This window comes from Pan paniscus, chromosome 3, assembly GCF_029289425.2.
Source record: "Pan paniscus chromosome 3, NHGRI_mPanPan1-v2.0_pri, whole genome shotgun sequence".
NCBI lineage: Eukaryota > Metazoa > Chordata > Mammalia > Primates > Hominidae > Pan > Pan paniscus.
This window is the reverse complement of record NC_073252.2, coordinates 49,658,570-49,683,436: the sequence shown is the minus strand read 5'-3', so window position 1 is coordinate 49,683,436 and position 24,867 is coordinate 49,658,570. Positions and strand designations below refer to the sequence as shown.

The window sequence follows — 24,867 nt, the reverse complement described above, 5'->3', positions numbered from 1 at the left end:
GAGGAGTAAATTAAAAAATTGAATATATTTTGTTTTAGTTGCATCAGGTCAAGATACTTTAGCCGAAATGTTTATTTGAGGAGAAAGGCTTGATTCTATCATTGAGAAAACAAAATAGACTGAATGATTCATATTCTGATACCACATTGGCTAACCGAGTTCATTACTTTGTGCCTTTATTGCTTAACTGATAATAAAAATAGCTAACCTTATTGAGCACATTCAAATATTCAGACAGTACTAAATCCTTACATAAGCATTTACTATTTAATTCTTTAAACACATTTTATGGATGTTGAAATTGAGGCACAGAATTTTAAGAAAGTGCCTAAAGTCTTTCAATTAGCACATAGTAGAGCTGGAATTGAAATTGAAGCATAGTGTCTCCAGAGTCCCTGGTGGTTTCCAGTTTAATAATTGACAACCAGAGTGATATTTCCAGAATTATTAACATAGATTTATTGAGGTATAACTGACAAAAATTATACATATTTATAGTATGCAATGTGATGTTTTGAAATACATATACATTATGAAATGATTATTATAATCAAGCTTATTAACATTTCCATCACAATGCCTTTATTTTACGGTGAGAATATTTAAGGTCTACTTTCTTAGCAAATTTCAAGTATAAAATATGGTGTTATTAACTATAGTTGCTATTCCGTACATTGTATCTCCAGAACTTACTCATTCTAGATTACTGAAACTGTATACCCTTTGACTGACATCTCCCGATTTACCCTACCCCCCAACCCCCTGGCAACCATCTGTTCTCTGCTTTTATGAGTTTTACTTTTTATATTCCACATATAAGTGAGATCAAACAGTATTTGTCTTTCTGTGCCTGGCTTATTTCACTTGACATAATGTCCTCCAGGTTCATAGTGATGTTGTAGATGATAGGATTTTCTTCATTTTAAAGGCTGAGCAATTCCCTCCTCTCTCTCTCTCTCTCTCTCTATATATATATATGTATACACACACGTATATACGTATATACGTATATACACACACACGTATATACGTATATACGTATACACACACACGTATATACGTATATACACACACGTATATACGTATATACACACACACGTATATACGTATATACACACACACGTATATACGTATATACACACGTATATACGTATACACGTATATACACACACGTATATACGTATACACGTATATACACACACGTATATACGTATACACGTATATACACACACGTATATACGTATACACGTATATACACACACGTATATACGTATACACGTATATACACACACGTATATACGTATACACGTATATACACACACGTATATACGTATACACGTATATACACACACGTATATACGTATACACGTATATACACACACGTATATACGTATACACGTATATACACACACGTATATACGTATACACGTATATACACACACGTATATACGTATACACGTATATACACACGTATATACGTATACACGTATATACACACACGTATATACGTATACACGTATATACACACACGTATATACGTATACACGTATATACACTCACACATATATCCTGCATTTTCTTTATGCATTCATCTATTGATGGACACTTAGGTTGATTCTATATCTTGGTTCTTGTGAATAATGCTGCAGTGAATGTGGGAGTGCAGATATCTTTTCAACATGATAATTTCATTTCCTTGTATACTCAGAACTTGGATTGCTGGATTATGTGGTAGTTCTATTTTTAATTTTTTGAGAATCTTCATAGTATTTTGCATAATGGCTATACCAATTTGTATTCCTACCAATAGTATGCAAGGATTCCCTTTTCTCCACATACTTGCCAAAGCTTGTTATCTTTTGTCTTTTTGATAATAGCCATTCTAACAGGTGTGAAGTGTTATCTCATTGTGGTTCCGATTTGCTTTCCCTGATGACTAGTGATGTTGAGCACTTTTTCATAACAGTCACACACTGTATAACAACATTTTGATCAATGACAGACTGCGTATGCGAGATGGTTCCATATGATTATAATGAACCTGAAAAATTCTTATTTCTTGGTGATGTCATAGTGCAATGCATTATTCATATGTTTGTGGTGATGCTGGTGTAAAGAAACTGCTGTGCTGCCAGTCATATAAAATTATGGCACAGATTCTGGGTGTGGTGGCTCATGCCTTTAATCCTAGCACTTTGGTAGGCTAAGATGGGACTATTGCTTGATCCCAGGAGTTTGAGACCAGCCTGGGCAAATAGTGAGTCCCCCATCACTACAAAAATTACAAAATTAGCCAGGCATGGTGGGACATGCCACAGACACTCAATGTCAGCCAGTGAAGAAAGCTAGGAAGTGGCGTGTACCCCACAAAGCCACAGGGGTGGAGCTGCCCAAGTCCATGGGAGCCCATCTCTTGCATCAGTGTGACATGGAGTCAAAGGAGATCATTTTGGACCTCGTGACCTGCATTTGAGACATGGAGTCAAAGGAGGTCATTTTGGAAATTTAAGATATGACTTCCCTATTGGATTTCTGACTTAGCCCTTTTCGGCCTTACAGGCCTTTCTTTGGCCTGTAGCCCTTTCATTTTAGCCGATTTCTTCCATTTGGAATGGGTGTATTTACCAGATGCCTTTACCTCCATTGTATCTAAGAAGTAACTAACTTGCTATTGATTTTACAGGCTCATAGGTGGAAGGGACTTGCCTTGTCTCAGATAAGACTTTGGGCTTGGACTTTTGGGTTAATACTAGAATGAGTTAAGACTTTGGGGGACTGTTGGAAGGGCATGATTGTGTTTTGAAATGTGAGGACATGAGATTTGCGAGGTGCCAGGGACAGAATAGTATAGTTCGGCTGTGTCCCCACCCAAACCTCATCTTGAATTGTAATTCGAATTGTAATCCCCATGTGTGCAAGGGATCTTGTGCAAGGCGATTACATCAAGGGAGTGGTTCCTCCATGCTGTTCTCATGATAGTGAGTGAGGTCTCACAAGATTTGATGGCTTTATTAATGGGCTTTTCCCTGCCTTCACTTGACACTTCTCCTTGCTGCCGTCATGTGAAGTTGGATGTGTTTGCTTCCCCTTCTGCCATTATTGTAAGATTCCTAAGGCCTTCCCGGCCACGCTGAACTGTGAGTCAATTAAACTTCTTCCCTTTATAAATTACCCGGTCTTGGGTATGTCTTTATTAGCAGCATGAGAATGGACTAATACAGACCCTATCTCAAAAATGAAAAAAAAAAGTGTAGCATATATAATTGTGTATAGTACATACTACTTGATAATATTAACAAATGATTATTTTACTGGTTTATGTATTTAATATACTATTTATCATTATTTTAGAGTGCACTCCTTCTACTTATTAAAAAAAAAGTTAACTGTAAAACAGCCTCAGGCAGGTCCTTCAGGAAATATTCCAGAAGAAGGTATTGTTATCATAGGAGATGACAGCTCTATGGCTGTTATTACCCCTGAAGACTTTCCAGTGGGATGAGACTTGGAGAGGGAAGACAGTGATACTGATGATCCTGATCCTGTGTAGGCTTAGGCTAATGTGTGAGCATAATGTTTATGTCTTAGTTTTTTAACAAAAAAGTTTTAAAAGCAAAAAATAAAATACAAATTTTAAAAATAGAAAAATGCCTATAGAATCAGGATATTAAAAAAAGAAAATATTTTATGCAATTGTACAGTGATTCTCTGTTTTAAGCTAAATGTATTACAAAAGAGACAGAAAAGTAAAAAATTGTAAAAGTTTATAAAATAAAAAGTTACAGTAAGCTAAGATTAATTTATTATTTAAGAAAGAATAACAATTTTGTGTAAATTTAGTGTAGCCTAGTGCAGTGTTTATAAAGCCTACAGTACAGTAATGCCTTAGGCTTTCACATTCACTCACCACTGACTCACTGACTCACTGACTCACTGAAAGCAACTTCCAGTCCTGCAAGCCCCATTCATAAGTGCCCTATACATGTATATATTTTTTCATTTCTTATGCTATATTTTTACAGTACCTTTTCTATGTTTAGATACACAAATACTTATTATTGTGTTCCAATTGCCTGCAGTATTCAGTACAGTAACATGCTGTACATGTTTTTAGCCTAGGGGTAATAGGCTATACCATATAGTTTAGGTGTGTGGTAGGTTATACCATCTAGGTTTGTGTCAGCACACTCTATGATGTTCAAACAGCTACAAAATCACCTAGTGACACATTTCTCAGAATGTATTCCTGTTATTAAGTAATGCATGACTGTACCTGTTGACCATTTGTATGTTGATATGGTTTGGCTCTGTGTCCCCACTCAAATCTCATCTAAACTTTAATCCCCATAATCCCCACGTGTCAAGAGTGGGATTGATCTTGACACGTGATCCCCACGTGTCAGGAGTGGTGGGAGGTGATTGGATCATGGGGGTGGCTTCCCCCATTCTGTTCTCAAGATAGTGAGTGAGTTCTCATGAGATCTGATGGTTTCATAAGTGTTTGACAGTTCCTCCTTCACATGCTCTCTTTCCTGTTGCCTTGTGAAGAAGGTACTTGCTTCTTATTCACCTTCCTCCCTGATTGTAAGTTTCCTGAGGCATCTCCAGGCAAGTGGAACTGTGAGTCAATAAAACCTCTGCCCTTTATATATTACCCAGTCTCTGGTACTTCTTTATAGCAATGTGAGAAGGGACTAATACATATGTCTTCTTTTGAAAAATATCCATTCAGATCCTTTGACTGTTTTCTAATGGGGTTGTTTGTTCTCTTGTGATTGAGTGAATTCCTTATACATTTTGAATATTAACTCTTTTTCAGATGTATGGTTTGTATAATTTTTCTTTCATTCTGTAGGTTGTTCCTTGGCTGTACACAGTTTTTTTTTTTTAAATTAGATGCAGTCCCATTTGTCTATTTTTGTTTTTGTTTTCTGTGCTTTTGGGGACTTATCTAAGAATTTATTGCTTCCTCCAATATCAAGAAGCTTTTTACCTATGTTTTTCTCTAGTATTCTTGCAGTTTCAGTTTCTTACGTATAAGTCATTAATCCATTTTGAGTTGGTTTTTATATATAGGGTGATATAAAGGTCTAATTTCATTCTTCCACATGCAGAGAATCAGTTTTCCAAACAACATTTTTTGAAGAGAATGTCCTTTCCCCAATGTGTGTTCTTGGCACTTTCTGCAGGGATCAATTGACCATAACTATGTGCATTTTTTTCTGGGCTTTCTGTTTTGGTTCATTGGCTTGTATGTCTGTTTTTATGCTGGTACCATGCTGTTTTGATAGCCATTGTTTTGAAGCATATTTTGAAATCAGGTGATGTGATACCTCCAGCTTTGCTCTTTTTGCTCAAGATTCCTTTGGCTGTTTGGGGTCTTTTGTGATACCACAAAACTTTACAACATTTTTTTTCTATTTCTGTGAAAATTCCATTGGAATTTTGAGAAAGTTTGTATAGAATTTGTGGATTAAGTTGGAAAATATGCACATTTTTGACAATATTAATTATTCTAATTCATGAACATGTGATATCTTTTTATTTGTGTCCTCAAATGTTTTCATCAGTTTTATAGTTTTTAATATATAGATACTAATATTTTATCTCATTGGTTATTTCTATGTATTTTATTTTCATGCTATTGTAAATGGGATCTTTCCTTAATTTCATTTTTTGGATAGTTTGTTGTTAGTGTATACAAACATAATTGATTTTTCTATGTTGATTTTGTATACGGAAAATGTACTAAATTTATTAGGTCTAGTAATTTTTGGTAGAGTTTTTAAGCAAATGTCACCTGCAAGGAGAGACAGCTCTACTTTTTATTTTCTGATTGAATGTCTTTTAAAATTTTTGTTATTATTTGTTCTTGCCTAATTGCTGTGGCTAAAGCTTCCAGAAGTATATTGAATAGAAGTGGCAAGAGTGGTCATCCTTTTCTTATTCCTGATATTAGAGGAAAGCTTTTCACCAATGGATGTGATGTAGCTGTATTTGAGGTACATTTCTTCTATACCAAACTTGTTGAGAGTTTTTATCATAAAAGTATTTTAAAACATTGTTTAAAGATCAAAGTTTAAGGAAGAAGCATAAAGATTATGTTTAATGAGTCCTAACTTGATTATTACAAGTTATTAGATAAAAGATCTGATTTAAAAATGGGATGATGTAAGTAAACTTCTGGCAGTTAGCTTCTTGCTATTTTTAACAATTTGGACTGAAGTATTAAAACTAAATTCAAGCCCATCAAACTGCTCATTTTTAATAAATTCATTGAATCAATCATTTACAACTATAGTAGTAAACATTCTTCAAAATGTAATTATTCCTTCAGTTACTGGTGACTGCATTAATTATAATTTAACAGAAAATAATTGACTAAGCTTAGAAAACCTAAAAAAAGGTTTATTTTCTGCACATACACACAAATACACACACAATGTCTTTCTCTCCTTTCTTTTACTCTTCTCTGCCTTTTATAGACTTAGAGCCACTACTGACAGAAAATAAGTAAATAGAGCAATAGATGTCTTCCATTGCACTATGTGTCACTGCCAAGTTTGTCAGCATTCTCAATTTGCTTAGTTGATAAATTATTTTTCGTGTTTGTTTTTATTTCTATTTAATGGGAAAATTCTTTAAAATATAACCAACCGTGTATTTGGTCTAAGGGAAGGGTGATAAAAACCCACTACAATGGTCCTTTGCCTCTTTTAGAGTTAGAGATGTTCATTTCCAGCACTCAGTAAATAATAGGGAGAGGTGTCAGGAGATGCATAAACAGAATATCTTCCAGTTTTTTTATGAGCCGGCTCAGTATACCATAACAGCAAACACCCATGTTTGCCTCAATCATGTTTTTGTAAACAGTCACTGAGATAATATGTGTAATGAGATAATACATTTTATATTTACAATATTCAGTTACTGAGTTCTAAGCATTTGTACAGTGTATTTTATTAGCATTGGTATTACTATGAAGGATGGGGAATATACAATGAATTCTTTTTAGTGTACATTAACCTGCTAGTAGATTTATTCTAATCAAGGTGATTATAAGTGAGCTGCCTAGTTTGATTTCTTTTTAAAATTTAAATTTTGAGATAATCATGTGGTTTTTGTCTTTGGTTCTGTTTATATGCTGGATTACGTTTATTGATTTGCGTATGTTGAACCAGCCTTGCATCCCAGGGATGAAGCCCACTTGATCATGGTGGATAAGCTTTTTGATGTGCTGCTGGATTTGGGTTGCCAGTATTTTATTGAGGATTTTAGCATCGATGTTCATCAGAGATATTGGTCTAAAATTCTCTTTTTTTGTTGTGTCTCTGCCAGGCTTTGGTGTCAGGATGATGCTGGCCTCATAAAATGAGTTAGGGGAGGATTCCTTCTTTTTCTATTGATTGGAATAGTTTTAGAAGGAATGGTACCAGCTCCTCCTTGTACCTCTGGTAGAATTTGGCTGTGAATCCATCTGGTCCTGGACTTTTTTTGGTTGGTAGGCTATTAATTATTGCCTCAATTTCAGAGCCTGTTATTGGTCTATTCGGGGATTCAACGTCTTCCTGGTTTAGTCTTGGGAGGGTGTATGGGTCCAGGAATTTATCCATTTCTTCTAGATTTTCTAGTTTATTTGCGTAGAGGTGTTTATAGTATTATCTGATGGTAGTTTGTATTTCTGTGGGATCGGTGGTGATATCCCCTTTATCATTTTTTATTGCGTCTATTTGATTCTTCTCTCTTTTCTTCTTTATTAGTCTTGCTAGCGGTCTATCAATTTTGTTGATCTTTTCAGAAAACCAGCTCCTTGATTCATTGATTTTTTGAAGGGTTTTTTTGTGTCTCTATCTCCTTCAGTTCTGCTCTGATCTTAGTTATTTCTTGCCTTGTGCTAGCTTTTGAATGTGTTTGCTCTTGCTTCTCTAGTTCTTTTAATTGTGATGTTAGGGTGTCAAATTTAGATCTTTCCTGCTTGCTCTTGTGGGTATTTAGTGCTATAAATTTCCCTCTACACACTGCTTTAAATGTGTCCCAGAGATTCTGGTATGTTGTGTCTTTGTTCTCATTATCTCAATAGATGCAGAAAACGCCTTTGACAAAATTCAACAACGCTTCATGCTAGAAACTCTCAATAAATTAGGTATTGATGGAACATATCTCAAAATAATAAGAGCTATTTATGACAAACCCACAGCCAATATCATACTGAGTGGGCACAAACTGGAAGCATTCCCTTTGAAAACTGGCACAAGACAGGGATGCCCTTTCTCACCACTCGTATTCAACATAGTGTTGGAAGTTCTGGCCAGGGCAATCAGGCAGGAGAAAGAAATAAAGGGTATTCAATTAGGAAAAGAGAAAGTCAAATTGTCCCTGTTTGCAGATGACATGATTGTATATTTAGAAAACCCCATCATCTCAGCCCAAAATCTCCTGAAGCTGATAAGCAACTTCAGCAAAGTCTCAGAATACAAAATCAATGTGCAAAAATCACAAGCATTCTTATGCACCAATAACAGACAAACAGCCAAATCATTTGTGAACTCCCATTCACAATTGCTTCAAAGAGAATAAAATACCTAGGAATCCAACTAACAAGGCATGTGAAGGACCTCTTCAAGGAGAACTACAAACCACTGCTCAACGAAATAAAAGAGGATACAAACAAATGGAAGATCATTCCATGCTCATGGATAGGAAGAATCAATATCATGAAAATGGCCATACTGCCCAAGGTAATTTATAGATTGAATGCCATCCCCATCAAGCTACCAATGACTTTCTTCACAGAATTGGGAAAAACTACTTTAAAGTTCATATGGAACCAAAAAAGAGCCCGCATTGCCAAGTCAATCCTAAGCCAACAGAACAAAGGTGGAGGCATTACGCTACCTGACTTCAAACTATACTACAAGGCTATACAGTAACCAAAACAGCATGGTACTGGTACCAAAACAGATATATAGACCAATGGAACAGAACAGAGACCTCAGAAATAATACCACACATCTACAACCATCTGATCTTTGACAAACTTGACAAAAACAAGAAAAGGGGAAAGGATTCCCTATTTAATAAATGGTTCTGGGAAAACTGGCTGGCCACATGTAGAAAGCTGAAACTGGATCCCTTCCTTACACCTTATACTAAAATTAATTCAAGACGGATTGAAGACTTAAATATTAGACATAAAACCATAAAAACCCTAGAATAAAACCTAGGCAATACCATTCAGAACATAGGCATGGGCAAGGACTTCATGTCTAAAACACTGAAAGCAATGACAACAAAAGCCAAAATTGACAAATGGGATCTAATGAAACGAAAGAGCTTCTGCACAGCAAAAGAAACTACCATCAGAGTGAACAGGCAACCTACCGAATGGGAGAAAAGTTTTGCAATCTACTCATCTGACAAAGGGCTCATATCCAGAATCTACAAAGAACTCAAACAAATTTACAAGAAAAAAACAAACAACTCCATCAAAAAGTGGGTGAAAGATATGAACAGACACTTCTCAAAAGAACACATTTATGTAGCCAGAAGACACATGAAAAAATGCTCATCATCACTGGCCATCAGAGAAATGCAAATCAAAACCACAATGAGATACCATCTTACACCAGTTAGAATGGCGATCATTAAAAATTCAGGAAACAACATGTGCTGGAGAGGATGCAGAGAAATAGGAACACTTTTGCACTGTTGGTGGGACTGTAAACTAGTTCAACCATTGTGGAAGACAGTGTTGTGATTCCTCAAGGATCTAGAACTAGAAATACCATTTGACCCAGCCATCCCATTACTGGGTATATACCCAAAGGACTAGAAATCATGCTGCTATACAGACACATGCACACGTATGTTTATTGCAGCACTATTCACAATAGCAAAGACTTGGAACCAACCCAAATGTCCATCAATGATAGACTGGATTAAGAAAATGTGGCACATATATATCATGGAATACTATACGGCCATAAAAAAGGATGAGTTCATGTCCTTTGTAGGGACATGGATGAAGCTGGAAACCATCATTCTCAGCAAACTATTGCAAGGACAAAAAACCAAACACCTCATGTTCTCACTCATAGGTGGGAATTGAACAACGAGAACACTCGGACACAGTAAGGGGAACATCACACACCAGGGCCTGTTTTGAGGTGGGGGAGGGGGTAGGGATAGCATTAGGAGATATACCTAATGTAAATGATGAGTTAATAGGTGCAGCACACCAACATGACATATGTATACATATGTAACAAACCTGCACATTGTGCACGTGTACCCTAGAACTTAAAGTATAAAAAAAAAAAATTTTAATGTTGTGACCGTTTTCAAATGTAGACTTATTTCTTGATTTGGCATGACTTATACATTCTAAACCAGAGGTGTTTTTTGGTTTAAGAGGTTAAAAGAATATATATTACATCCTTGAAAGTAATTAACATTATAGAAATACTAGACTTTTAAAATTAAAATTTAATTCTTCTATTTGTTGGATTTTTGCCAACTTGTAATGTTATAAGTGTTGAAATGTGTGCTTTACTTACTTTATATATTGTCTGTCTCTTTATGTCTGTATGTTGATATAGGTGCAATTAGATATATAAAGTTTCATTGAAGTGAATAATTTGACAGTCGACTGATCCGAGTGTATTTTGTGTATGATATAATAGTAGTAGTATTTTAACTCTCCTTTGCTGATGTGTGTCAGGCACTGGGGAGGAGTTTACATGTTTTAACTTGTTTAACGCTCACAACTATCTTGATAGACATGAAATTTTCTCCATTTCACAAATGGGGAAACTGAGTTGATATGGCTTGGTTGTGCCCCCACCCAAATCTCAGCTTGAATTTTATCTCCCAGAATTCCCACGTGTTGTGGGAGGGACCCAAGGGGAGTTAATTGAATCATGGGAGTTTGTTTTTCCTTGCTGTTCTTGTGATAGTGAATAAGTCTCAGGAGATCTGATGGGTTTATCAGGGGTTTCTGTTTTTGCTTCTTCCTCATTTTCTCTTGTTACCGCCATGTAAGAAGTGCCTTTCACCTCCCATCATGATTCTGAGGCCTCCCCAGTGGAATTGTCCATCCAATTAAACCTCTTTTTTCTTCCCAGTCTCAGGTATGTCTCTATTAACAGCATGAAAATAAAGTAATACAGTAAATTGGTACCAGTAAAGTTGGCCGTTGCTGAATAGATACCTGAAAATATATAAGTGACTTTTGAACTGGGTAACAGGCAGAGGTTGGAACAGTTTGGAGGGCTCAGAAAGAGTCAGGAAAATGTGAGAAAGTTTGGAACTTCCTGGACACTTGTTGAATGGCTTTGCCCAAAATGCTGACAGTGATATAGACAATAAGGTCCAGGCTGAGATGGTCTTAGATGGAGATGAGCAACTTGTTGGGATCTGGAGTAAAGTGACTGTTGCTATGTTTCATCAAAGAGACTGGTGGCATTTTGCCCCTGCCCTAGACATTTGTGGAACATTGAACTTGAGAGAGATGATTTAGGGTATCTGGTGGAAGAAATTTCTAAACATCAAAGCATTCAAGAGGTTACTTGGGTACTATTAAAGGCATTCAGTTTTATAAAGGAAGCAGAGCATAAAAGTTTGGAACATTTGCAGCCTGACTATGCAATAGAAAAGAAAAGCCCATTTTCTGGGGAGAAATTCAAGCTGGCTGCAGAAATTTGCATAAGTAGCAAGAAGCCTAATGTTAATCCCCAACACCGTGGGGAAAATGTCTCCAGGCCATGCCAGAGACCCTCACAGCAGCCCCTCCCATCACAGGCCCAGAGGTTCAGGAGGTAAAAATGGTTTAGTGGACTGGGCCCAGGGTTCTCGTGCTGTGTGCAGACTAGGGACTTGATGCCCTATGTCTCAGCTGCTCCAGCCATGGCTGAAAGGGGCCAATGTACAGCTTGGGCTGTGGCTTCAGAGGGGGGAAGCCCCAAGTCTTGGCAGCTTCCACATGGTGTTGAGCCTGTGGGTATACAGAAGTCAAGAATTGAGGTTTGGGAACCTCCACCTGGATTTCAGAAGATGTATGAAAACGCCTGAATGCCCAGGCAAAAGTTTGCTGCAGGGGCAGGGCCTTCATGGAGAACCTCTGCTAGGGCAGTGTGGAAGGGAAATGTGGGGTCAGAGCCCTCCCCAAGCAGAGTCCCTACTGGGTCACTGCCTAGTGGAGCTGTGAAAAGAGGGCAACCATCCTCCAGATCCCAGAATCGTAGATCCACAGACAGCTTGCACTGTGCACTTGAAAAAGGCATAGACACTCAATGCCAGCCCATGAAAGCAGTCGGGAAGGAGGTTGTACCCTGCAAAGCCACAGGGATGGAGCTGCCAAGACCATGGGAACCCACGTCTTGAATCATTGTGACCTGGATGTGAGAGTTGGAGTCAAAGGAGATCATTTTGGACCTTTAAAATTTGACTGCCCCACTGGATTTTGGATTTGCATGGGCCCTGTAACCCCTTTGTTTTGGCCAATTTATCCCATTTGGAATGGCAATAGTTACCCAATACCTGTACCCCCATTGCATCCAGGAAGTAACTAGCTTGCTTTTGATTTTACAGGCTCATAGGCAGAAGGGACTTGCCTTGTCTCAGATGAGACTTTAGGCTGTGGACTTTTGGATTAATGCTGAACTGAGTTAAGACTTTGCGGGACTGTTAGGAAGGCATGATTTGTTTCAAAATGTGAGGAAATGAGATTTGGAGGGGCCAGGGGTGGAATGATATGATTTGGCTGTGTCCCCACCCAAATCTCAACTTGAATTGCATTTCCCAGAATCCCCACGTGTTGTGGGAAGAACCCAGAGGGGAGGTAATTCAATCATGGGGGCTGGTCTTTCCCATGCTATTCTCATGATAGCGAATAAGTATCATGAGATCTGATGGGTTTATCAGGGATTTCCGCTTTTGCCTCTCTCACTTTCTGTTGCCACCACCATGTAAGCATGCCTTTTGTCTCCCACCATGATTCTGAGGCCTTCCTAGCCATGTGGAACTGTAAGTCCAATTAAAACTCCTTTTCTTCCCAGTCTTGGGTATGTCTTTATCAGCAGCATGAAAACAAACTAATACATGAGTACACAGAGTTTATATCCAAGTTTGTACAACCAATAAAAGGCAGAAGTAGGATGAAGACTCTAGCTTTCTGGTATCAGAGCAAACTGCTCTGGATTTCTAACAGTATTCTCCTGCCTCATAAAACAAAATTAGACAATATATAATCTATCTTCAGATTGTAGCCTCTTGCTTAGACATTATTCCATGTATTCTCAATCATAGAAATCATATGACTGAACAATATTAAGGTAAAATTATAAGCACTGAGTACCACCTGACAATATTGGGTTTGAAAAGGATGTCATGAAATGCAGGTTTGTCTTTATCAGAGTCTAAGTAGCCTGTTTAATTCACTCTAAATAAGAGATTAGGCAATGGAGCTTTTGGTGACTAAACATTCATGTCCTTAATATGTTTATTTAACACAATATTAAATCAGTTTTGAAAAGGTGCAGGTGTATTTGGGTAGCTTTTCTCTCTAAGTAGTGAATTTGCAAAATTAGCAAAAATGTTTTTGCACTTGGATTTGGATAGCGATAACAAACTTTCTCAGCCTAAGAAAAAACCGGAACTCTGACTTAAAATTTTTCTCTGTGATTTCAAAATGTTTTAACTCCAAGTAGCCTTGGAGAAGCTCACAACAATAAATAAATTTGTTTACATAAGTGCTGAAAAAAATTTCCTTTTAATAGAAATAGTTGCTCTTTGCAATAAGCAAATAATCTTCAAGCAAAGAAGATACAGTATAGGAAATAACTTATTTGTGGATTCTAAGGCTGTTATCCCTAAGTTTAAAATGATTCTGCTGTTTTGAATCTTGTTCATCCTTTTTTTTCCAATACAAACTGTTAGCTCTGATTTTAATTCATTTGTGAACATGAAGACTGCTCCTAACACAGGCCCTTTGCATTTGCTATTCTTTCTGCTTGAAAAGCTCTTCTGTCTGATCCATCAGTGTATGACTGGCTCCTTCTTGTCATTCTGATTTTAGTTCATATGTCATTTCAATCAGTTCTCCCAACTGTTCATCTAAACCAGCCACCCAGTCACATACTACAACATTGCTCTATTTTATTTTTCTCTGAGGTCTCATTACTTTATATATTTTTGTTTGCGTTGATTGATTAATATATGCGATGTTTTTCTCCTTAACTGCATTTATCATGCAGTTATCGTATGGATAAAGCTCCATACGAGCAAATATCTTTTCTCTCTGCCCACCTCTGTCTTATCAGAATCAGTCATAGCACCTGTTAAATATTAGGTTGTCAACTACTAGTAGATAAATCACTTTTTGATTTAAGACTTGAGAGTGCCAATTTTTATATGTATTATGAACAAGGTAGCAGTAAGATTATTTGTCATTCATTTTGCTACGCTAATGTTTAGTCAGAATTGACAATGGGGTCCTACATATGATACCCGTGGCCTAGCCTAAGAAGTAAATGATTAAAATTATGCAGTTTGAACATACATGATTTAAAAAATCACATTACAAAAACCTACACCTACATATATCTTTTAAAAACTTATTTCAATGTATAATTATGTGCTTAGGAAAATTGCTCCTAAGTGAAATTGCTGGGTCAATGGTGATATAGCAATTGTAGCAATCTAAGTATATAATATTATCATATATATATATATACACACACACAATATATATAATTCCTATTTTTTATTTGTGATAAAGTACACATGTAACATTAAATTTACCATCTTAACCATTTTTAGTGCAGAGTTCAGTGGTGTTAATTATACTCACCTTGCTGTGCACCCTATCTCTGGAGCTTTTCACTTTGTAAAGCTAAAACTTCTTGCTTTCATAGGAGTTGTTGTTCATACAACTCTTCATTTGCTTATTCTCCAGCTCCTAGCAACTTTATTCTACTTTCTGTTTCTATGAATCTGACTACTCGAGGTACCTCATCTAAGTGGAATCACACAGTATTGCCTTGTTTTGCGACTGGCTTATTTTACTTAATGTCCTCAAGGATTGTCCATGTTGTAGCATCTACCAAAATTTCCTTCATTTTTGAGGCTGAATAATATTCCGTTCTTTGTATATACTACATTTTGTTTATCCATTCATTTATTAATAGACACTTGGGTTGCTTCTATCTTTTGGCCTTTGTGAATGATGCTACTGTGGACATAGATGTACAAATATTTCTTTGAGAGCATGCTTTCAGTCTTTTGGATATATGCCTGTTAGTGGGATTGCTGTATCATAGTATTTTTAGTTTTAGTTTTTTTAGGAACCATCATACTTTTCTCATAGTAGCTGCAGCATTTGACATTTCCACCAACACTGCACAAGTGTTCCAATTTCTCTGCATCCAAGTCAACGCTTCTTATTTTCTGATATTTTAATAGTAACCATTCTGATGGGTGTGAGGAGTAGCAGTTACATACTGACATATATCATCAAACAAATGTCTCTTAGTAGAACCTGGAAATTATACTAGAGTTGTTATAGGAGGTATGGACAATTGTGGGATGTGAAGCTTTGAACATGGCCAGTTTCCATACCTGCCCAATATGGATCTCATTTCTTTGCACCTGAGCTGCAAGAACTTCTGCAGGAAAAACATACCAGACGCTGGCCTGTTAGCAGTGTGGCTTCTGTTCTTCTAAGCAGACTGATGCCGTGTCTTGCCTGTGGTAGTCTCAAGAATCAGTGTTTAGATGAGCCTAAGAAGACTCTTGATGGGGATTACAAAACTCTAATACTGTGTGGCGTTAGATCAAGACTAAATGCTTTGTTTTCTCTTGACATTTTAAATATAATTTGCAGGAATGTTGTATGCTTTTGATTTTCTCTTTATGAAATGGTAATAATAAGACATTTCCCATTAAATCTTTAAATATTCATTAATAACTTTTGAGGTCACTCAAATGTATAATTGACTTTATCTCAGAATGTATTTTGTGTGTATAATGCTTATGTTCTCTCAATTTGCAATTTTAAAAAATAAGGAAAAGAGCAAAAACACATTAAGTACATATTTGCACATTTAGAATGGGGTACTTCTTATGGTTTTTATATTAGTATATATACTAATATATTGTTTGGTATTATTAGTATATTAGTATTTAAGCACATCCTTCTGCAAATATCTAAATTAGTAGCAGTGCTTCAAATATGCCAACTGGCATACAATTTATACAAGGAATATGAATATAAAACTGGAACTGATTCTAAAATTCACTAGATGAAATAGATTGTATAATTTTCTGAAGAGTACATTGTTTTTCTTCATTTCAGAGTCCCTTTTCAGCTCCTGAAAAATTATTAGCTGTTTCTGATATAGTTATTAGATACAGCCGTGACAGTAATTATTAATGATATCAACTCACACGTTCTTATTATTAGCTCATAGAAAATGATAGCATTATGGGTTATGTTTCTACTGTATCTACTCCTCAGGATAGATCATGTCATGACTGAATAAAACTCCAAAACAAAGCAACAACAAAAAACCTAAAGTCCTACACAAGACCAAAGAGGAATGATTTTTGATAGAAATAAAAATGTTAGTATATTGATTTAGGGTATGGTCAGTAGGAAGATTATTTAATAAACCTTGTACATTTGTTTCCAAAGTGTCAAACTAGTATGTGATGGACTTTATACATTTGCTTCAAAATGTCAAAGGCCTAGTTCAACAGAGCCTTAAATCTCAGGAAGAGATATGTGGTGTTGGCTGAAGTTCTGCATTTCTTTGTGGGTATCAGATTCATACTCTATCCATTCCTAATACAAACCTTTTTTAAGTGTAATTTTTATTTTTTGAGACAAGGCTCACTCTGTCACCCAGGCTAGAGCACAGTGATATAATCATGGTTCACTGCAGCCTCGATCTTCAGCTGTAAGGAATCCTCCCACCTCAGCCACCAAAGTAGCTGGGACCATAGGCTCATGCCACCACACCAAGCTCATTTTGTTTACTTTTTTTAGAGATGAGGTCTTACCGTATTTCCCAGGCTGGTCTCAAATGTCTGGACTCAAGAGATTCTCCCATCTTAGTTAGTCTCCCAAAGCGCTGGGATTACAGGTATGAACCACTGTGCCCAGCCCCTAGTACAAACTTAATGTTATATATCATTTACATCTATCAGGTCAAAAAAAAAAATTTCAAAGTCCAATACTAGTGAAACCCTTCACAATATTAATATGCAACTTGTTGATTATCTATTGTGTTAAAGCTATTGATAGGCATCTCATTTGGCTCCCACAACAACCTTGAAAGGTAAGTGTGCTCATCTCCATTACATAGGTGATAGTAATGAGGCACAGACAAGGTAAGCAACAACTTACCTAAAATCAGTCAGTTAGTGGTAGGGCTCCGTATGTTTCCAAAATCTGGGCAATACCATTTCTACATGGTTTTTTTTAAAACCAAAATAGCAAAATTTTATATTACTCTAGGTTAATATTCTCAAGATATGAGCAACTTAGCTATGCTGCCTAATAGTAGTCAATGAGGTTAAATTAACTGGTGTTATCACTGAGATGGAATAAAACAAAATAAATAAACATTGTCAAGCAATGTCAATGAATGAAAGTATAGGTTTAAAAAAAAAAACAGTAGAATACACAATAATAAAAGCCAACAGAGTATAGCCCTGACTACTTCAAGGTGTATCAGTTATCTACGGTCATGAAAATGCTGCATTAAAACCTACCCCAAAACTCTGTGGCTTAAAACAACCACCATTTATTCAGCTCACAAGTGTATGGGTTGGCTGGGCTCAGTCCTGCTGCTGTAGAACTGGCTCAGATGATCTTGGCTGGACTTATTCCTCAGTCTGTGGTCAATTTGTGAGTTGGCTGGGGCTGCCTGGTCTGGAATAGCTTTGGCTGGGATGACTCAAATCTGCTCCATATGACCTCCTAACTTCTTGCCAGCTAGCCTGACATGTTCTTCTGGCAGAGGCAGGGATCTAATGGAGAAAGGCCTGGGCTTAGAACTGGAACCCCGTTCTTTCTGTACGAGTCTGTTCACCAAAGCAAGTCACAAGGCTAGCCCTGATGCAAAGGGTGAAGAAATCGATTCCACTTCTTTATAAGAGAACTTGAAAATTTGTATTGCAAAAGGTGTAGATACAGGGAAAGATGTATGAAAAATTGAGCACATTTTAAAAATAATTGGGGCCATTTTTACCTCCACAAATTAACCAACATTGTGAATTCTGTGTTCATTATCCTCTTACTTTCCTTTTTATATAATTTATTGTATTTATAAGTGTTCCTAAAAAGTATATTTTAAATTTTAGTTGTTTTGACTTTACAAAGAGATGATAGTACCAGACATAATCTTTTGGGACTTACTTTTTCATCTAACATTTAATTACTAAGAATCATTCATATTATTGTGTGCTGCTATTGTTTATTTGTTTGGCTATCTGTATAACATTCTATTGAATATACTACCATAGAGTCTCACATTTTCTTGTTGATGGATATTTGGATTTCTTATAGGTTTTTCCATGGTGAACAGTACTGCCATATACATGTCCCCTAATGCACATAGGCAATAGTTTCTACTGGGCGCATGCTGTACACTGGAATACATCAGCTGTAGAGTGTTATGTGAATATTTAACCTTACTTCCAAAGTAGCTAAACCAATTTCCCCACCTAACATCAATTAATAAAATATCTTTTGACTCTACATCCTAGTACTTGTCCTAATTTGGTTTATTTTTGCCATTCAACTACTTTAAAAGTACTTTCTCATTGTGCTCTTGATTTATGTTCCGAATCACTAAATATGTTGAATTGAAGATTTCCCAGTCATTTGGTCATTTCTTGGATTATTGGTCATTTGTGTTTCTCTTTTGTGAAAAGCCTGTTTTCATGTCTTTTGCCCTTTTTAAAAATCTATTATTTGTGCTTTTCCTTTTTATTTGGAGGAACATTTTATTTATACTTTTTGTTACCTATATTTCAAGTAGTTTCTCCCAGTTGGTAATTTGTCTTTTTGTTTTATTTAAGGTGCCTTTGACAGTCAGAATGTGAAATTAACTTGGGCATGAGATTATTGGGAGTCACAGAGTAAGTTAGACATGTGCATACTGGCCTCTTCTCCACACATGCCCTAAGTTATGTACTGCCATTTGAGGAAATGGATAAGAATGGTGGACACCGAGAAGGGCTCTGGTGTAAATGGGAGAAATGGGCAAGAAAATTACTTACTTTTTTAAAAATTGAATTTTTAGAACAAAAACATAACTTTTGCTGTTTTTTTTCCCAAATCATTGTAACGTTTTTATTTTTATATCTTTGAGTTTCTGCATTCCTAAGGAATAAAATGGTTAAGTGGTATCTTGAAAAATTAGCCAGGCATTGGTGGTGTGTGCTTGTAGTCCTAGCTACTTGGGAGGCTGGGGTGGGAGACTCGCTTAAGCCCAGGAGGCAGTAGGGTTGTAATGAGACTCTTTCAAAAAAAAAAAAAGAGAAAAATATAAACAACTGATAAATATATTTGTTAGGAAACTATATAATTCTGACTTAACCTGTTTGTGAACTGAGAATTTGCACATTGTTAGGTATTTTCATGAAGGTAAACAGAAAAAGAAAAAAATGAGAAATTTTTGCTGGTTCCAAATATTATTATTTATAATAGGTCAAATTGAAATATTTGAGTTATTGGCAGCCCTAAAACCCTCAGAAATGTATCGCTAGATAAAAACATTCAAGTATTAAAACTAATGCAGGTGTCAGAAAATGTGTTTGTAATATGTAGTATTATAAAGTACAAATTAAAATTATAGAATTCAAATTAGATTTAAAATGTACTGGGACTCACCATTTTTACAAACATATTGATAAAGTTTCCCATACATTTTAGCCTTTTGTTTTGTTGTTGCTATTGTTTGCTCATAAAACACTCCTACAAAGTTTGTTAGATTATATCATTCTCAAATTAGAAAAAAATGAATTTCTACATAGGTATCATGAAGAAAACATGTTTTTAAAATGTCATCAAGATGTATTGATGGTTATTTCATGGATTTCATGGATTTTTATTTTGTTTTCACAGCTTTACTATTTTAACTTTTACAGAAGGTAGAAAAATGCTCTGAAGCAGTGCACTTCCAAATTTGATCCTTATTGACAGGAATTATTTGAAGCACCTGAAATCTGATATGAGCCTTGGACAAAAGTATCACAGATGATAGCATACATGAGTACAAAGCAAGACGTAGAAAGAGCACTATATTTTTGGAAAAAAAGGGCAAGCACACCACTTCACTTGGAATGTTTTATCAAGAGAGGGATACAGAAGTGAAAAGTAATCTCTGTGCTTTATTTGGCATTGTTTCTGTGTTCGATTTTGGTCTTTGAGTTTGGCAAGGGTATGGAGAATCTGGAGAAGGTCCAGTGAAGATCAGCAGAAGTGATGTAAGGAATGGGGACTAGCTCCTAAGAGAGGGCTCAGTGGGATCAGAAGTGTTTAACTTGGAGAAGGGAAGACGAAGGGATGATTTAACTGTCTTCAAGTATTTGAAAGGTTATTATAGGGAAGATGCAGAACAGATGTTCTTTACTTCCATAGGAGACCAAATAAAAGGAAATACTTTTAAATTGTAGCAAGAGAAAAAGTTCAGTTGGTCATAAAGATGGACATAAGTATAAGGAAGGGATTAAACACTGAAACAGGTAACCAAGGAATATGGGGAAGTTTAATCCTTAGAGATTTTCAAAGGTAGGAATAGATAGCCATTGCCTTGGATGATTTACGTGTCCTCCCACCTCAGTGCAGGGAAATACCCTATATCTCCTTCTGAAACTCTTCCCACTCTGAGATTCTATGCATGTGTTTTTCACCCTGGTGGGAGTTACCTAGAAGATAGTCAACTGGGACCATGTATCCAAGGATAGAAGCTAGAATTCAGCAGAAGCAGAGATCAAAGGGTATTTCCATGGGTATCTCTGATCTCCTCCTAACTAAACAGGTATTGGTGACTAGATCCGGGAAGAGAAAATGTTTCTTACCCGTCCACGTATAGAACTGTATTGCATGTGGCCTTTTTCTCTAAACTTTCGGAATCAGCAATGATCATTCAAGAAATTATAACAGCTAATGTTATATTGAAGATGAAGCATTGCATTAATTATCTCACATCACTGGATGGTGGTATGTTTCTCCTTTCACAGATAATGAAATAGACTAAGAGAAATTTAATCATTAGCTTAAGGTCCTTCAACAGGTGAGTGCAGAATTCAAACCTTGGCCTGCTTGTCTGTTTTTTTTTTTCTATTCTAGGAAGAAGTTGTACCTATTTAGAAACATCCTTCCTTAATACTGGCAGCTTTTGTTAATAAGAATTAGGTCGGCTCCAAAAAGTAATCATCTGCATTAGGAGAACATAAAGAAATGTGTGTTAAATGAATGAGGACCAAGACTTAGGTTTTGGGTAAAATTTGGTAATGTATTATACGTGTCATAATTAAGTTGCTCTTCTCCACTAAAGCAGCATTGTATGTAACCAGAGATATTTATTTCCTTTGGCTATTTGACCCATTATTGGGATAATTGAATGCTGGCCTCTTGAATCATAAAAGGTTTACATTTCAAATAAGCCATGGAGTTTGAGCATCTAGATTTTCAAAAGCCATGAGTGACATAGGATATTGAAAACTTCCACAGTGAACTTAAATTTCAGAGGAAATTTGAAGAAACAGCAATCCATATGTATAAATTGGCACTTAATTCATTAATTCTTAGTTGTCCTCAATCATCCTCAATCATTACTTCATTTAGTTTTATCACTGCCTAAGGTTTGCTTAGAGTTAACTTATTCTGAGTCTTTGTATTTCAAGTAAAATATATAGTACTTCTGGGAAAAATCTAGAAGGATGAAAGGAATGTAAACAATCTAATTTTTTTATCAAAAGATTAGACATTTACATGCTATAGTATTTATTGTCTTTAGAAAAATTATACCTTATTTATTTATTTAATAAACAACCTTTGCTATATATTACAATATAATATATAGCAACCCGAAGCTATATATTATGCACTATTGATTTGTTAGTAAAAATGTGAATTCTTTCACCATTTTTTTGTTATTGTTTTGTTGTTATGATATTTTCTGATCCTTGGAAGCTTATGAGACAAATAGGTGTCAAGAGCCCTTGAATGTTATTTTCTAGGATAAGATTTCTCTTTGCCATATTCTCTTTTGCATTCAATAATTTAGACTTATTTTACTTCATAATAAAGAGGATGAGAGAACAGATATGTATTAATATAACAGTAATAATAAATAGCATTTATTGAACATTCACTCTCAGTGCCCACAGAGAGCATCATCTATGGTGTATTCTGTGCAGTGGCTTGCCTTCTCTAAGTACTACTCTGAAAGCTTTGCATGTGTTGTTTCTTCAAATCCTCAAGTCATCCAATGAACTAGGGGCTTGTATTAGGTCCCTTTTATGGAATAAGAAAGTGACTCACAGAGAGGTTAAGTACCTTACATAGGTCCCTCAGCTAGTAAATAGAGGAGTTAGGATTCATAACCAAGCAATCTAGTGACCATGCTTTTAGTCCTGTACTGTGCTTCCCTTCTGTTGGAGACCACTTGCCTATGCAAACTTTCATGGTCATCATTTTAACTATCCCAAGCTTCTGCACTTCATTTCTGATCAATAGTCTGAATCCACATATAGTCCTTTTTTTTTTTTGCTTATTAAACACTAAGCATAAAAGCATTATAATTCAAATATACATGTGCGTATTATAAGCTACTCCTAAATGAATGTGTTTTCTTGACACGTTCTGGGATAAAAAGATAAGCAAGAAAAAGCCCCTTTAATTAAGAAGCTTATAGTTCAGAGAGGAATAACGCATAAACTCAACTAAATATACTGCTTAAAGTGGAATATGCTGACATAACATATTCCAGTAGCACAGAGGAGCAAGTGATTCATTCTTATTTGGTGAGTATGGTGCTGTGGACCTTGCCTCAGAGAGAGAAAGCTGAAGGATTTGTATTAAGTAAGATAACTGGGAGACATGGGCATAGACAATGTGTAGTATAGAAAATGAGGACATTTTTCCAGCATCTTTGCTCACTGAGGATGCTGAAGAAATGCAGCAACATGTAGATATGTGTCTCAATTATTGTTGGATTGTTAATATCAAGAAATGATGCCTTGACACACACACACATGCCTATTCATTCATCTGTCTATTCATTTTTTCACCAAATCCCTGGTTAAAGTAATCTCAGTTCATAGGGATGGCAATTATCTTCCTTAATGGGTATGCATCCTTCAGCCTCAAGAAGATTTAGAATGTAGTATAAAAGTGTTTAAGACTCAGAATTTTAGCATTGATATTTGTGTGTTATGAAAGACTCTGCTCAGGTTTAGAATTTATTATATATGCATAAAATAAGTAACAGATTTCAGTCTTTTTGAATGGTAGCCTCATAACGTTAAGTTAAAATGTGCAATTGAGAAATTGTTCTCAACTTGTGTGAGAAGAGAGTGGACCTTGTTTGTATCCCAAAGCCACCTGTGCAATAACATGAAAAGTATGGGTGAAAGCTTAACTGGAGTGGGTTTAACAGAGAATGGAAAGAGTGAAATTGCACAGCAAGTACAGATCCAAGTATAGAGCCAGACGTTGCTGTCATTCCTTGAGCATTGTCTATGGTGCTGGCTGTGGCTTTGAAGCCTTACCCTTAGGTGATTGTGAAAGCAGCAGGCATCCCAGAGAGAGATCAGAGTGAGAGAAGATAACAAGACTGTATGTGAGCTCACCTGTGACACCTTTCAGGGTGGGACCCAGGAGCTGGAGATGTTTATAGCTAGGTAGACAGAAACTAACACCTGCAAATTTAGCTTATTACCTTTAATGAAGCCCTATTGGTACCTACAGACTTTTGAGCTTAGACTTACTCTACTTGAGTAAAAACAAAAAGGAAAGAAAATCTGGGACAGTGAAGGGAACAAGAAACTGGAGGAACTATAGAGAGTGGATGTCTTAGCAATTCCAGATGGAATAAACAGAAATTAACTTTTCGTCTGTGTCTCACGAGGCACAAGAGTCCAAGACCTCAAAGTCGGGAAATAAAGTTGAATCTTCTTCTCCAGAGCCTCATGGCCACTCATTTCTTCATTTGTCTGTAAGTTTGTGTCATTTTTTTTTTTTTGCTTTTAACTGCAAATCTGCTTCTCTATTTCTCTCTGTTTATGCCATAAAATGACTGTTGCAGTGTTTTGTCTTTCTGTCCAAGCACTTAGAAATTGATAAAAGTTGTGAGTCATAATTGCAAATTTCCAGGAGAAAAAAATGTGATTGACCCAGTTTCAGTCACTTCTGGTTAAGAGGGCAGAATCATCTGGCCCATGTTCATCTTTATAAGCATGAATATCATCTCTGAAAAGAAGACTCAGTTGTCTTCTTGGAGCCAGGTCTGAAAGGCATGCAAGAAACAAATGGGTATTTCTAATGTAGTGAGACGCGTCTGGAAAACGCAGCTAGAGAAGAGTATCATTCCCAATCCAATTTTTAAATAGAAGCCAGTTTAAAACTTTTGTTCACTTAGAACATCAAAGGATTTGTACTAGTTTTAAAGTAGTTTTTCATCAAGTTTAAGGAACAAAATGAAGCACAATAATTAGGTCAATGATTTTCAAAGCGTTTTGTTGTTGTTGCTTCAGCAGAATATTTTTGCAAATGAAATCTCATGTGCACCTCCTCAAGATAAAAGAGATTCAAGAGGGATGCTACGGCTGAAGTATTGTCAAGGGTCATGGAAT

General features: G+C 36.1%; 1 protein-coding gene across 1 annotated transcript in view; it reads left to right on the top strand.

Annotated features, from left to right (window-relative positions):
- Positions 1–24,867, top strand: part of FGF5 (fibroblast growth factor 5) — a 703,839-nt gene that overhangs the window by 117,042 nt on the left and 561,930 nt on the right. The gene's annotated exons all lie outside the window — the stretch shown is intronic.